This window comes from Phalangium opilio, unplaced genomic scaffold (assembly GCF_054372755.1).
Source record: "Phalangium opilio isolate 3A_F unplaced genomic scaffold, DU_Popi_V2 ptg000082l_1, whole genome shotgun sequence".
NCBI classification, from domain to species: Eukaryota; Metazoa; Arthropoda; class Arachnida; order Opiliones; family Phalangiidae; genus Phalangium; species Phalangium opilio.
Genome location: NW_028324189.1, coordinates 16,331,076 through 16,342,765, shown reverse-complemented (window position 1 = coordinate 16,342,765; position 11,690 = coordinate 16,331,076). Strand labels below are relative to the sequence as shown.

The window sequence follows — 11,690 nt, the reverse complement described above, 5'->3', positions numbered from 1 at the left end:
GAACGCGCTAACCATTGAGCCACTGAGGCCCAAAAATTAAATGGTCGTCAGGTATTGTGGAAAAACTTTGGCTATTTACGTTACATTTGAGATCCCAAAACACCGCTCCCGGGTGGGCTCGAACCACCAACCTATTGGTTAACAGCCGAACGCGCTAACCATTGAGCCACGGAAGCTCAGAAAATAAATGGTTATCACGTATTATGGAAAAAGTTTGACTTTTCACGCTACATCTGAGACCTCACAACACCGCTCCCGGATGGGCTCGAACCACCATCATTTCGATTGACAGCCGAACGCGCTAACCATTGAGCCACGGAAGCTCAGAAATTAAATGGTTGTCACGTATTGTGGAAAAGTTTTGACTTTTTACGCTACATCTGAGACCCCACAACACCTCTTCCGGGCGTGCTCGAACCACCAACCTTTCGATTAACAGCTGAACGCGCTAACCATTGCGCCACGGAGCCCAAAAGTTAAATGTTCGTCCGGTGTTGTGGAAAAACTCTGACATTTTACGTTACATCTGAGACGTCACAACACCGCTCCCGGGAGGGCTCGAACCACCAACCTTTCGGTTAACAGCTGAACGCGCTGACCATTGCGCCACTGAAGCCCAAAAATTAAATTTTCGTCAGGTATTGAGGTAAAACCTTGACTTTTTACTTCTCATCTGAGACCTCACAACACCGCTCCCGGATGGGCTCGAACCACCAACCTTTCGGTTAACAGCCGAACGCGCTAACCATTCGCCACGGACGCCCAAAAATTAAATGGTCGTCAGGTATTGTGGAAAAACTTTGGCTATTTACGTTACATTCGAGATCCAAAAACACCGCTCCCGGGTGGGCTCGAACCACCAACCTATTGGTTAACAGCCGAACGCGCTAACCATTGAGCCACGGAAGATCACAAATTAAATGGTTGTCACGTATTGTGGAAAAGTTTTGACTTTTAACGCTACATCTGAGACCCCACAACACCTCTTCCGGGTGGTCTCGAACCACCAACCTTTCGATTAAGAGCTGGACGCGCTAATTACTGCGCCACGGAAGCCCAAAAATTAAATGTTCGTCAGGTATTGTGGAAAACTCTGACATTTTACGTAACATCTGAGACGTCACAACACCGCTCCCGGATGGGCTCGAACCACCAACCTTTCGGTTAACAGCCGAACGCGCTAGCCATTGCGCCACGGACGCCCAAAAATTAAATGGTTGTCAGGTATTGTTGAAAAGTTACGACTTTTCACGCTACATCTGAGACCCCACAAATCCTCTCTCGTTTGGGCTCGAACCACCAACCTTTCGGTTAACAGCTGAACGCACTAACCATTGCGCCACGGAAGCCCAAAAATTAAATGGTCGTCAGGTATTGTAGAAAAACTTTGGCTATTTACGTTACATTTGAGATCCAAAAACACCGCTCCCGGGTGGGCTCGAACCACCAACCTATTGGTTAACAGCCGAACGCGCTAACCATTGAGCCACGGAAGCTCAGAAAATAAATGGTTATCACGTATTATGGAAAAAGTTTGACTTTTCACGCTACATTTGAGACCTCACAACACCGCTCCCGGATGGGCTCGAACCACCAACCTTTCGATTAACAGCCGAACGCGCTAACCATTGAGCCACGGAAGCTCAGAAATTAAATGGTTGTCACGTATTGTGGAAAAACTTTGACTTTTTACGTCACATCTGAGACCTCACAACACCGCTCCCGGATGGGCTCGAACCACCAACCTATTGGTTAACAGCCGAACGTGCTAACCATTGCGCCACGGAAGCCCAAAAATTAAATGGTCGTCAGGTATTGTGGAAAAACTTTGGCTTTCTACGTTACATTTGAGATCACACAACACCGCTCCCTGGTGGGCTTGAACCACCAACCTATTGGTTAACAGCCGAACGCGCTAACCATTGCGCCACGGAAGCCCAAAATTTAAATGGTCGTCAGGTATTGTGGAAAAACTTTGGCTTTCTACGTTACATTTGAGATCACACAACACCGCTCCCGGGTGGGCTCGAACCACCAACCTATTGGTTAACAGCTGAACGCGCTAACCATTGAGCCACTGAGGCCCAAAAATTAAATGGTCGTCAGGTATTGTGGAAAAGCTTTGGCTATTTACGTTACATTTGAGATCCCAAAACACCGCTCCCGGGTGGGCTCGAACCACCAACCTATTGGTTAACAGCCGAACGCGCTAACCATTGAGCCACGGAAGCTCAGAAAATAAATGGTTATCACGTATTATGGAAAAAGTTTGACTTTTCACGCTACATCTGAGACCTCACAACACCGCTCCCGGATGGGCTCGAACCACCATCATTTCGATTGACAGCCGAACGCGCTAACCATTGAGCCACGGAAGCTCAGAAATTAAATGGTTGTCACGTATTGTGGAAAAGTTTTGACTTTTTACGCTACATCTGAGACCCCACAACACCTCTTCCGGGCGTGCTCGAACCACCAACCTTTCGATTAACAGCTGAACGCGCTAACCATTGCGCCACGGAGCCCAAAAGTTAAATGTTCGTCCGGTGTTGTGGAAAAACTCTGACATTTTACGTTACATCTGAGACGTCACAACACCGCTCCCGGGAGGGCTCGAACCACCAACCTTTCGGTTAACAGCTGAACGCGCTGACCATTGCGCCACTGAAGCCCAAAAATTAAATTTTCGTCAGGTATTGAGGTAAAACCTTGACTTTTTACTTCTCATCTGAGACCTCACAACACCGCTCCCGGATGGGCTCGAACCACCAACCTTTCGGTTAACAGCCGAACGCGCTAACCATTCGCCACGGACGCCCAAAAATTAAATGGTCGTCAGGTATTGTGGAAAAACTTTGGCTATTTACGTTACATTTGAGATCCAAAAACACCGCTCCCGGGTGGGCTCGAACCACCAACCTATTGGTTAACAGCCGAACGCGCTAACCATTGAGCCACGGAAGATCACAAATTAAATGGTTGTCACGTATTGTGGAAAAGTTTTGACTTTTAACGCTACATCTGAGACCCCACAACACCTCTTCCGGGTGGTCTCGAACCACCAACCTTTCGATTAAGAGCTGGACGCGCTAATTACTGCGCCACGGAAGCCCAAAAATTAAATGTTCGTCAGGTATTGTGGAAAAACTCTGACATTTTACGTAACATCTGAGACGTCACAACACCGCTCCCGGATGGGCTCGAACCACCAACCTTTCGGTTAACAGCCGAACGCGCTAGCCATTGCGCCACGGACGTCCAAAAATTAAATGGTTGTCAGGTATTGTTGAAAAGTTACGACTTTTCACGCTACATCTGAGACCCCACAAATCCTCTCTCGTTTGGGCTCGAACCACCAACCTTTCGGTTAACAGCTGAACGCACTAACCATTGCGCCACGGAAGCCCAAAAATTAAATGGTCGTCAGGTATTGTAGAAAAACTTTGGCTATTTACGTTACATTTGAGATCCAAAAACACCGCTCCCGGGTGGGCTCGAACCACCAAGCTATTGGTTAACAGCCTAACGCGCTAACCATTGAGCCACGAAAGATCAGAAAATAAATGGTTATCACGTATTATGGAAAAATTTTGACTTTCCACGCTACATCTGAGACCTCACAACACCTCTCCCGGGTGGGCTCGAACCACCAACCTTTCGATTAACAGCTGAACGCGCTAACCATTGCGCCACGGAAGCCCAAAAATTAAATGCTCGTCAGGTATTGAGGTAAAACTTTGACTTTTTACTTCACATCCGAGACCTCACAACACCGCTCCCGGAGGGGCTCGAACCACCATCATTTCGATTGACAGCCGAACGCGCTAACCATTGAGCCACGGAAGCTCAGAAATTAAATGGTTGTCACGTATTGTGGAAAAGTTTTGACTTTTTACGCTACATCTGAGACCCCACAACACCTCTTCCGGGCGTGTTCGAACCACCAACCTTTCGATTAACAGCTGAACGCGCTAACCATTGCGCCACGGAGCCCAAAAGTTAAATGTTCGTCCGGTGTTGTGGAAAAACTCTGACATTTTACGTTACATCTGAGACGTCACAACACCGCTCCCGGGAGGGCTCGAACCACCAACCTTTCGGTTAACAGCTGAACGCGCTGACCATTGCGCCACTGAAGCCCAAAAATTAAATTTTCTTCAGGTATTGAGGTAAAACCTTGACTTTTTACTTCTCATCTGAGACCTCACAACACCGCTCCCGGATGGGCTCGAACCACCAACCTTTCGGTTAACAGCCGAACGCGCTAACCATTCGCCACGGACGCCCAAAAATTAAATGGTCGTCAGGTATTGTGGAAAAACTTTGGCTATTTACGTTACATTTGAGATCCAAAAACACCGCTCCCGGGTGGGCTCGAACCACCAACCTATTGGTTAACAGCCGAACGCGCTAACCATTGAGCCACGGAAGATCACAAATTAAATGGTTGTCACGTATTGTGGAAAAGTTTTGACTTTTAACGCTACATCTGAGACCCCACAACACCTCTTCCGGGTGGTCTCGAACCACCAACCTTTCGATTAAGAGCTGGACGCGCTAATTACTGCGCCACGGAAGCCCAAAAATTAAATGTTCGTCAGGTATTGTGGAAAAACTCTGACATTTTACGTAACATCTGAGACGTCACAACACCGCTCCCGGATGGGCTCGAACCACCAACCTTTCGGTTAACAGCCGAACGCGCTAGCCATTGCGCCACGGACGTCCAAAAATTAAATGGTTGTCAGGTATTGTTGAAAAGTTACGACTTTTCACGCTACATCTGAGACCCCACAAATCCTCTCTCGTTTGGGCTCGAACCACCAACCTTTCGGTTAACAGCTGAACGCACTAACCATTGCGCCACGGAAGCCCAAAAATTAAATGGTCGTCAGGTATTGTAGAAAAACTTTGGCTATTTACGTTACATTTGAGATCCAAAAACACCGCTCCCGGGTGGGCTCGAACCACCAAGCTATTGGTTAACAGCCTAACGCGCTAACCATTGAGCCACGAAAGATCAGAAAATAAATGGTTATCACGTATTATGGAAAAATTTTGACTTTCCACGCTACATCTGAGACCTCACAACACCTCTCCCGGGTGGGCTCGAACCACCAACCTTTCGATTAACAGCTGAACGCGCTAACCATTGCGCCACGGAAGCCCAAAAATTAAATGCTCGTCAGGTATTGAGGTAAAACTTTGACTTTTTACTTCACATCCGAGACCTCACAACACCGCTCCCGGAGGGGCTCGAACCACCATCATTTCGATTGACAGCCGAACGCGCTAACCATTGAGCCACGGAAGCTCAGAAATTAAATGGTTGTCACGTATTGTGGAAAAGTTTTGACTTTTTACGCTACATCTGAGACCCCACAACACCTCTTCCGGGCGTGTTCGAACCACCAACCTTTCGATTAACAGCTGAACGCGCTAACCATTGCGCCACGGAGCCCAAAAGTTAAATGTTCGTCCTTTGTTGTGGAAAAACTCTGACATTTTACGTTACATCTGAGACGTCACAACACCGCTCCCGGGAGGGCTCGAACCACCAACCTTTCGGTTAACAGCTGAACGCGCTGACCATTGCGCCACTGAAGCCCAAAAATTAAATTTTCTTCAGGTATTGAGGTAAAACCTTGACTTTTTACTTCTCATCTGAGACCTCACAACACCGCTCCCGGATGGGCTCGAACCACCAACCTTTCGGTTAACAGCCGAACGCGCTAACCATTCGCCACGGACGCCCAAAAATTAAATGGTCGTCAGGTATTGTGGAAAAACTTTGGCTATTTACGTTACATTTGAGATCCAAAAACACCGCTCCCGGGTGGGCTCGAACCACCAACCTATTGGTTAACAGCCGAACGCGCTAACCATTGAGCCACGGAAGATCAGAAATTAAATGGTTGTCACGTATTGTGGAAAAGTTTTGACTTTTAACGCTACATCTGAGACCCCACAACACCTCTTCCGGGTGGTCTCGAACCACCAACCTTTCGATTAAGAGCTGGACGCGCTAATTACTGCGCCACGGAAGCCCAAAAATTAAATGTTCGTCAGGTATTGTGGAAAAACTCTGACATTTTACGTAACATCTGAGACGTCACAACACCGCTCCCGGATGGGCTCGAACCACCAACCTTTCGGTTAACAGCCGAACGCGCTAGCCATTGCGCCACGGACGCCCAAAAATTAAATGTTTGTCAGGTATTGTTGAAAAGTTACGACTTTTCACGCTACATCTGAGACCCCACAAATCCTCTCTCGTTTGGGCTCGAACCACCAACCTTTCGGTTAACAGCTGAACGCACTAACCATTGCGCCACGGAAGCCCAAAAATTAAATGGTCGTCAGGTATTGTAGAAAAACTTTGGCTATTTACGTTACATTTGAGATCCAAAAACACCGCTCCCGGGTGGGCTCGAACCACCAAGCTATTGGTTAACAGCCTAACGCGCTAACCATTGAGCCACGAAAGATCAGAAAATAAATGGTTATCACGTATTATGGAAAAATTTTGACTTTCCACGCTACATCTGAGACCTCACAACACCTCTCCCGGGTGGGCTCGAACCACCAACCTTTCGATTAACAGCTGAACGCGCTAACCATTGCGCCACGGAAGCCCAAAAAACAAATGCTCGTCAGGTATTGTGGAAAAACTCTGACATTTTACGTTACATCTGAGACGTCACAACACCGCTCCCGGGAGGGCTCGAACCACCAACCTTTCGGTTAACAGCTGAACGCGCTGACCATTGCGCCACTGAAGCCCAAAAATTAAATTTTCGTCAGGTATTGAGGTAAAACTTTGACTTTTTACTTCACATCCGAGACCTCACAACACCGCTCCCGGATGGGCTCGAACCACCATCATTTCGATTGACAGCCGAACGCGCTAACCATTGAGCCACGGAAGCTCAGAAATTAAATGGTTGTCACGTATTGTGGAAAAGTTTTGACTTTTTACGCTACATCTGAGACCCCACAACACCTCTTCCGGGCGTGTTCGAACCACCAACCTTTCGATTAACAGCTGAACGCGCTAACCATTGCGCCACGGAGCCCAAAAGTTAAATGTTCGTCCGGTGTTGTGGAAAAACTCTGACATTTTACGTTACATCTGAGACGTCACAACACCGCTCCCGGGAGGGCTCGAACCACCAACCTTTCGGTTAACAGCTGAACTCGCTGACCATTGCGCCACTGAAGCCCAAAAATTAAATTTTCGTCAGGTATTGAGGTAAAACCTTGACTTTTTACTTCTCATCTGAGACCTCACAACACCGCTCCCGGATGGGCTCGAACCACCAACCTTTCGGTTAACAGCCGAACGCGCTAACCATTCGCCACGGACGCCCAAAAATTAAATGGTCGTCAGGTATTGTGGAAAAACTTTGCCTATTTACGTTACATTTGAGATCCAAAAACACCGCTCCCGGGTGGGCTCGAACCACCAACCTATTGGTTAACAGCCGAACGCGCTAACCATTGAGCCACGGAAGATCAGAAATTAAATGGTTGTCACGTATTGTGGAAAAGTTTTGACTTTTAACGCTACATCTGAGACCCCACAACACCTCTTCCGGGTGGTCTCGAACCACCAACCTTTCGATTAAGAGCTGGACGCGCTAATTACTGCGCCACGGAAGCCCAAAAATTAAATGTTCGTCAGGTATTGTGGAAAAACTCTGAAATTTTACGTAACATCTGAGACGTCACAACACCGCTCCCGGATGGGCTCGAACCACCAACCTTTCGGTTAACAGCCGAACGCGCTAGCCATTGCGCCACGGACGCCCAAAAATTAAATGTTTGTCAGGTATTGTTGAAAAGTTACGACTTTTCACGCTACATCTGAGACCCCACAAATCCTCTCTCGTTTGGGCTCGAACCACCAACCTTTCGGTTAACAGCTGAACGCACTAACCATTGCGCCACGGAAGCCCAAAAATTAAATGGTCGTCAGGTATTGTAGAAAAACTTTGGCTATTTACGTTACATTTGAGATCCAAAAACACCGCTCCCGGGTGGGCTCGAACCACCAAGCTATTGGTTAACAGCCTAACGCGCTAACCATTGAGCCACGAAAGATCAGAAAATAAATGGTTATCACGTATTATGGAAAAATTTTGACTTTCCACGCTACATCTGAGACCTCACAACACCTCTCCCGGGTGGGCTCGAACCACCAACCTTTCTATTAACAGCTGAACGCGCTAACCATTGCGCCACGGAAGCCCAAAAAACAAATGCTCGTCAGGTATTGTGGAAAAACTCTGACATTTTACGTTACATCTGAGACGTCACAACACCGCTCCCGGGAGGGCTCGAACCACCAACCTTTCGGTTAACAGCTGAACGCGCTGACCATTGCGCCACTGAAGCCCAAAAATTAAATTTTCGTCAGGTATTGAGGTAAAACTTTGACTTTTTACTTCACATCCGAGACCTCACAACACCGCTCCCGGATGGGCTCGAACCACCATCATTTCGATTGACAGCCGAACGCGCTAACCATTGAGCCACGGAAGCTCAGAAATTAAATGGTTGTCACGTATTGTGGAAAAGTTTTGACTTTTTACGCTACATCTGAGACCCCAAAACACCTCTTCCGGGCGTGTTCGAACCACCAACCTTTCGATTAACAGCTGAACGCGCTAACCATTGCGCCACGGAGCCCAAAAGTTAAATGTTCGTCCGGTGTTGTGGAAAAACTCTGACATTTTACGTTACATCTGAGACGTCACAACACCGCTCCCGGGAGGGCTCGAACCACCAACCTTTCGGTTAACAGCTGAACGCGCTGACCATTGCGCCACTGAAGCCCAAAAATTAAATTTTCGTCAGGTATTGAGGTAAAACCTTGACTTTTTACTTCTCATCTGAGACCTCACAACACCGCTCCCGGATGGGCTCGAACCACCAACCTTTCGGTTAACAGCCGAACGCGCTAACCATTCGCCACGGACGCCCAAAATTAAATGGTCATCAGGTATTGTGGAAAAACTTTGGCTATTTACGTTACATTTGAGATCCAAAAACACCGCTCCCGGGTGGGCTCGAACCACCAACCTATTGGTTAACAGCCGAATGCGCTAACCATTGAGCCAAGAAGATCAGAAATTAAATGGTTGTCACGTATTGTGGAAAAGTTTTGACTTTTAACGCTACATCTGAGACCCCACAACACCTCTTCCGGGTGGTCTCGAACCACCAACCTTTCGATTAAGAGCTGGACGCGCTAATTACTGCGCCACGGAAGCCCAATAATTAAATGTTCGTCAGGTATTGTGGAAAAACTCTGACATTTTACGTAACATCTGAGACGTCACAACACCGCTCCCGGATGGGCTCGAACCACCAACCTTTCGGTTAACAGCCGAACGCGCTAGCCATTGCGCCACGGACGCCCAAATATTAAATGGTTGTCAGGTATTGTTGAAAAGTTACGACTTTTCACGCTACATCTGAGACCCCACAAATCCTCTCTCGTTTGGGCTCGAACCACCATCCTTTCGGTTAACAGCTGAACGCACTAACCATTGCGCCACGGAAGCCCAAAAATTAAATGGTCGTCAGGTATTGTAGAAAAACTTTGGCTATTTACGTTACATTTGAGATCAAAAAACACCGCTCCCGGGTGGGCTCGAACCACCAAGCTATTGGTTAACAGCCTAACGCGCTAACCATTGAGCCACGAAAGATCAGAAAATAAATGGTTATCACGTATTATGGAAAAATTTTGACTTTATACGCTACGTCTGAGACCTCACAACACCTCTCCCGGCTGGGCTCGAACCACCAACCTTTCGATTAACAGCTGAACGCGCTAACCATTGCGCCACGGAAGCCCAAAAATTAAATGCTCGTCAGGTATTGTGGAAAAACTCTGACATTTTACGTTACATCTGAGACGTCACAACACCGCTCCCGGGAGGGCTCGAACCACCAACCTTTCGGTTAACAGCTGATCGCGCTGACCATTGCGCCACTGAAGCCCAAAAATTAAATTTTCGTCAGGTATTGAGGTAAAACTTTGACTTTTTACTTCACATCCGAGACCTCACCACACCGCTCCCGGATGGGCTCGAACCACCAACCTTTCGATTGACAGCCGAACGCGCTAACCATTGAGCCACGGAAGCTCACAAATTAAATGGTTGTCACGTATTGTGGAAAAGTTTTGACTTTTTACGCTACATCTGAGACCCCACAACACCTCTTCCGGGCGTGCTCGAACCACCAACCTTTCGATTAACAGCTGAACGCGCTAACCATTGCGCCACGGAGCCCAAAAGTTAAATGTTCGTCTGGTGTTGTGGAAAAACTCTGACATTTTACGTTACATCTGAGACGTCACAACACCGCTCCCGGGAGGGCTCGAACCACCATCCTTTCGGTTAACAGCTGAACGCACTAACCATTGCGCCACGGAAGCCCAAAAATTAAATGGTCGTCAGGTATTGTAGAAAAACTTTGGCTATTTACGTTACATTTGAGATCAAAAAACACCGCTCCCGGGTGGGCTCGAACCACCAAGCTATTGGTTAACAGCCTAACGCGCTAACCATTGAGCCACGAAAGATCAGAAAATAAATGGTTATCACGTATTATGGAAAAATTTTGACTTTCCACGCTACGTCTGAGACCTCACAACACCTCTCCCGGGTGGGCTCGAACCACCAACCTTTCGATTAACAGCTGAACGCGCTAACCATTGCGCCACGAAAGCCCAAAAATTAAATGCTCGTCAGGTATTGTGGAAAAACTCTGACATTTTACGTTACATGTGAGACGTCACAACACCGCTCCCGGGAGGGCTCGAACCACCAACCTTTCGGTTAACAGCTGATCGCGCTGACCATTGCGCAACTGAAGCCCAAAAATTAAATTTTCGTCAGGTATTGAGGTAAAACTTTGACTTTTTACTTCACATCCGAGACCTCACAACACCGCTCCCGGATGGGCTCGAACCACCAACCTTTCGATTGACAGCCGAACGCGCTAACCATTGAGCCACGGAAGCTCAGAAATTAAATGGTTGTCACGTATTGTGGAAAAGTTTTGACTTTTTACGCTACATCTGAGACCCCACAACACCTCTTCCGGGCGTGCTCGAACCACCAACCTTTCGATTAACAGCTGAACGCGCTAACCATTGCGCCACGGAGCCCAAAAGTTAAATGTTCGTCTGGTGTTGTGGAAAAACTCTGACATTTTACGTTACATCTGAGACGTCACAACACCGCTCCCGGGAGGGCTCGAACCACCAACCTTTCGGTTAACAGCTGAACGCGCTGACCATTGCGCCACTGAAGCCCAAAAGTTAAATTTTCGTCAGGTATTGAGGTAAAACCTTGACTTTTTACTTCTCATCTGAGACTTCACAACACCGCTCCCGGATGGGCTCGAACCACCAACCTTTCGGTTAACAGCCGAACGCGCTAACCATTCGCCACGGACGCCCAAAAATTAAATGGTCGTCAGGTATTGTGGAAAAACTTTGGCTATTTACGTTATATTTGAGATCCAAAAACACCGCTCCCGGGTGGGCTCGAACCACCAAGCTATTGGTTAACAGCCGAACGCGCTAACCATTGAGCCACGAAAGATCAGAAAATAAATGGTTATCACGTATTATGGAAAAAGTTTGACTTTTCACGCTTCATCTGAGACCT

The 11,690-nt window shown here is 47.5% G+C and overlaps 6 non-coding genes across 6 annotated transcripts; all 6 read right to left on the bottom strand.

The window, feature by feature from the left end:
* Window positions 1-250: 250 nt before the first annotated feature.
* Window positions 251-323, bottom strand: TRNAD-GUC (transfer RNA aspartic acid (anticodon GUC)). Its single transcript has one exon. It is a non-coding gene; the product is annotated as a tRNA-Asp (tRNA).
* A 1,982-nt stretch (window positions 324-2,305) lies between these two features.
* TRNAD-GUC (transfer RNA aspartic acid (anticodon GUC)) lies at window positions 2,306-2,378 on the bottom strand. Its single transcript has one exon. It is a non-coding gene; the product is annotated as a tRNA-Asp (tRNA).
* A 4,478-nt stretch (window positions 2,379-6,856) lies between these two features.
* Window positions 6,857-6,929, bottom strand: TRNAD-GUC (transfer RNA aspartic acid (anticodon GUC)). Its single transcript has one exon. It is a non-coding gene; the product is annotated as a tRNA-Asp (tRNA).
* A 1,542-nt stretch (window positions 6,930-8,471) lies between these two features.
* Window positions 8,472-8,544, bottom strand: TRNAD-GUC (transfer RNA aspartic acid (anticodon GUC)). The gene has a single exon. It is a non-coding gene; the product is annotated as a tRNA-Asp (tRNA).
* A 1,540-nt stretch (window positions 8,545-10,084) lies between these two features.
* On the bottom strand, window positions 10,085-10,157 carry TRNAD-GUC (transfer RNA aspartic acid (anticodon GUC)). The gene has a single exon. It is a non-coding gene; the product is annotated as a tRNA-Asp (tRNA).
* Window positions 10,158-10,965: 808 nt separating this feature from the next.
* Window positions 10,966-11,038, bottom strand: TRNAD-GUC (transfer RNA aspartic acid (anticodon GUC)). Its single transcript has one exon. It is a non-coding gene; the product is annotated as a tRNA-Asp (tRNA).
* Between the last annotated feature and the right edge of the window lie 652 nt (window positions 11,039-11,690).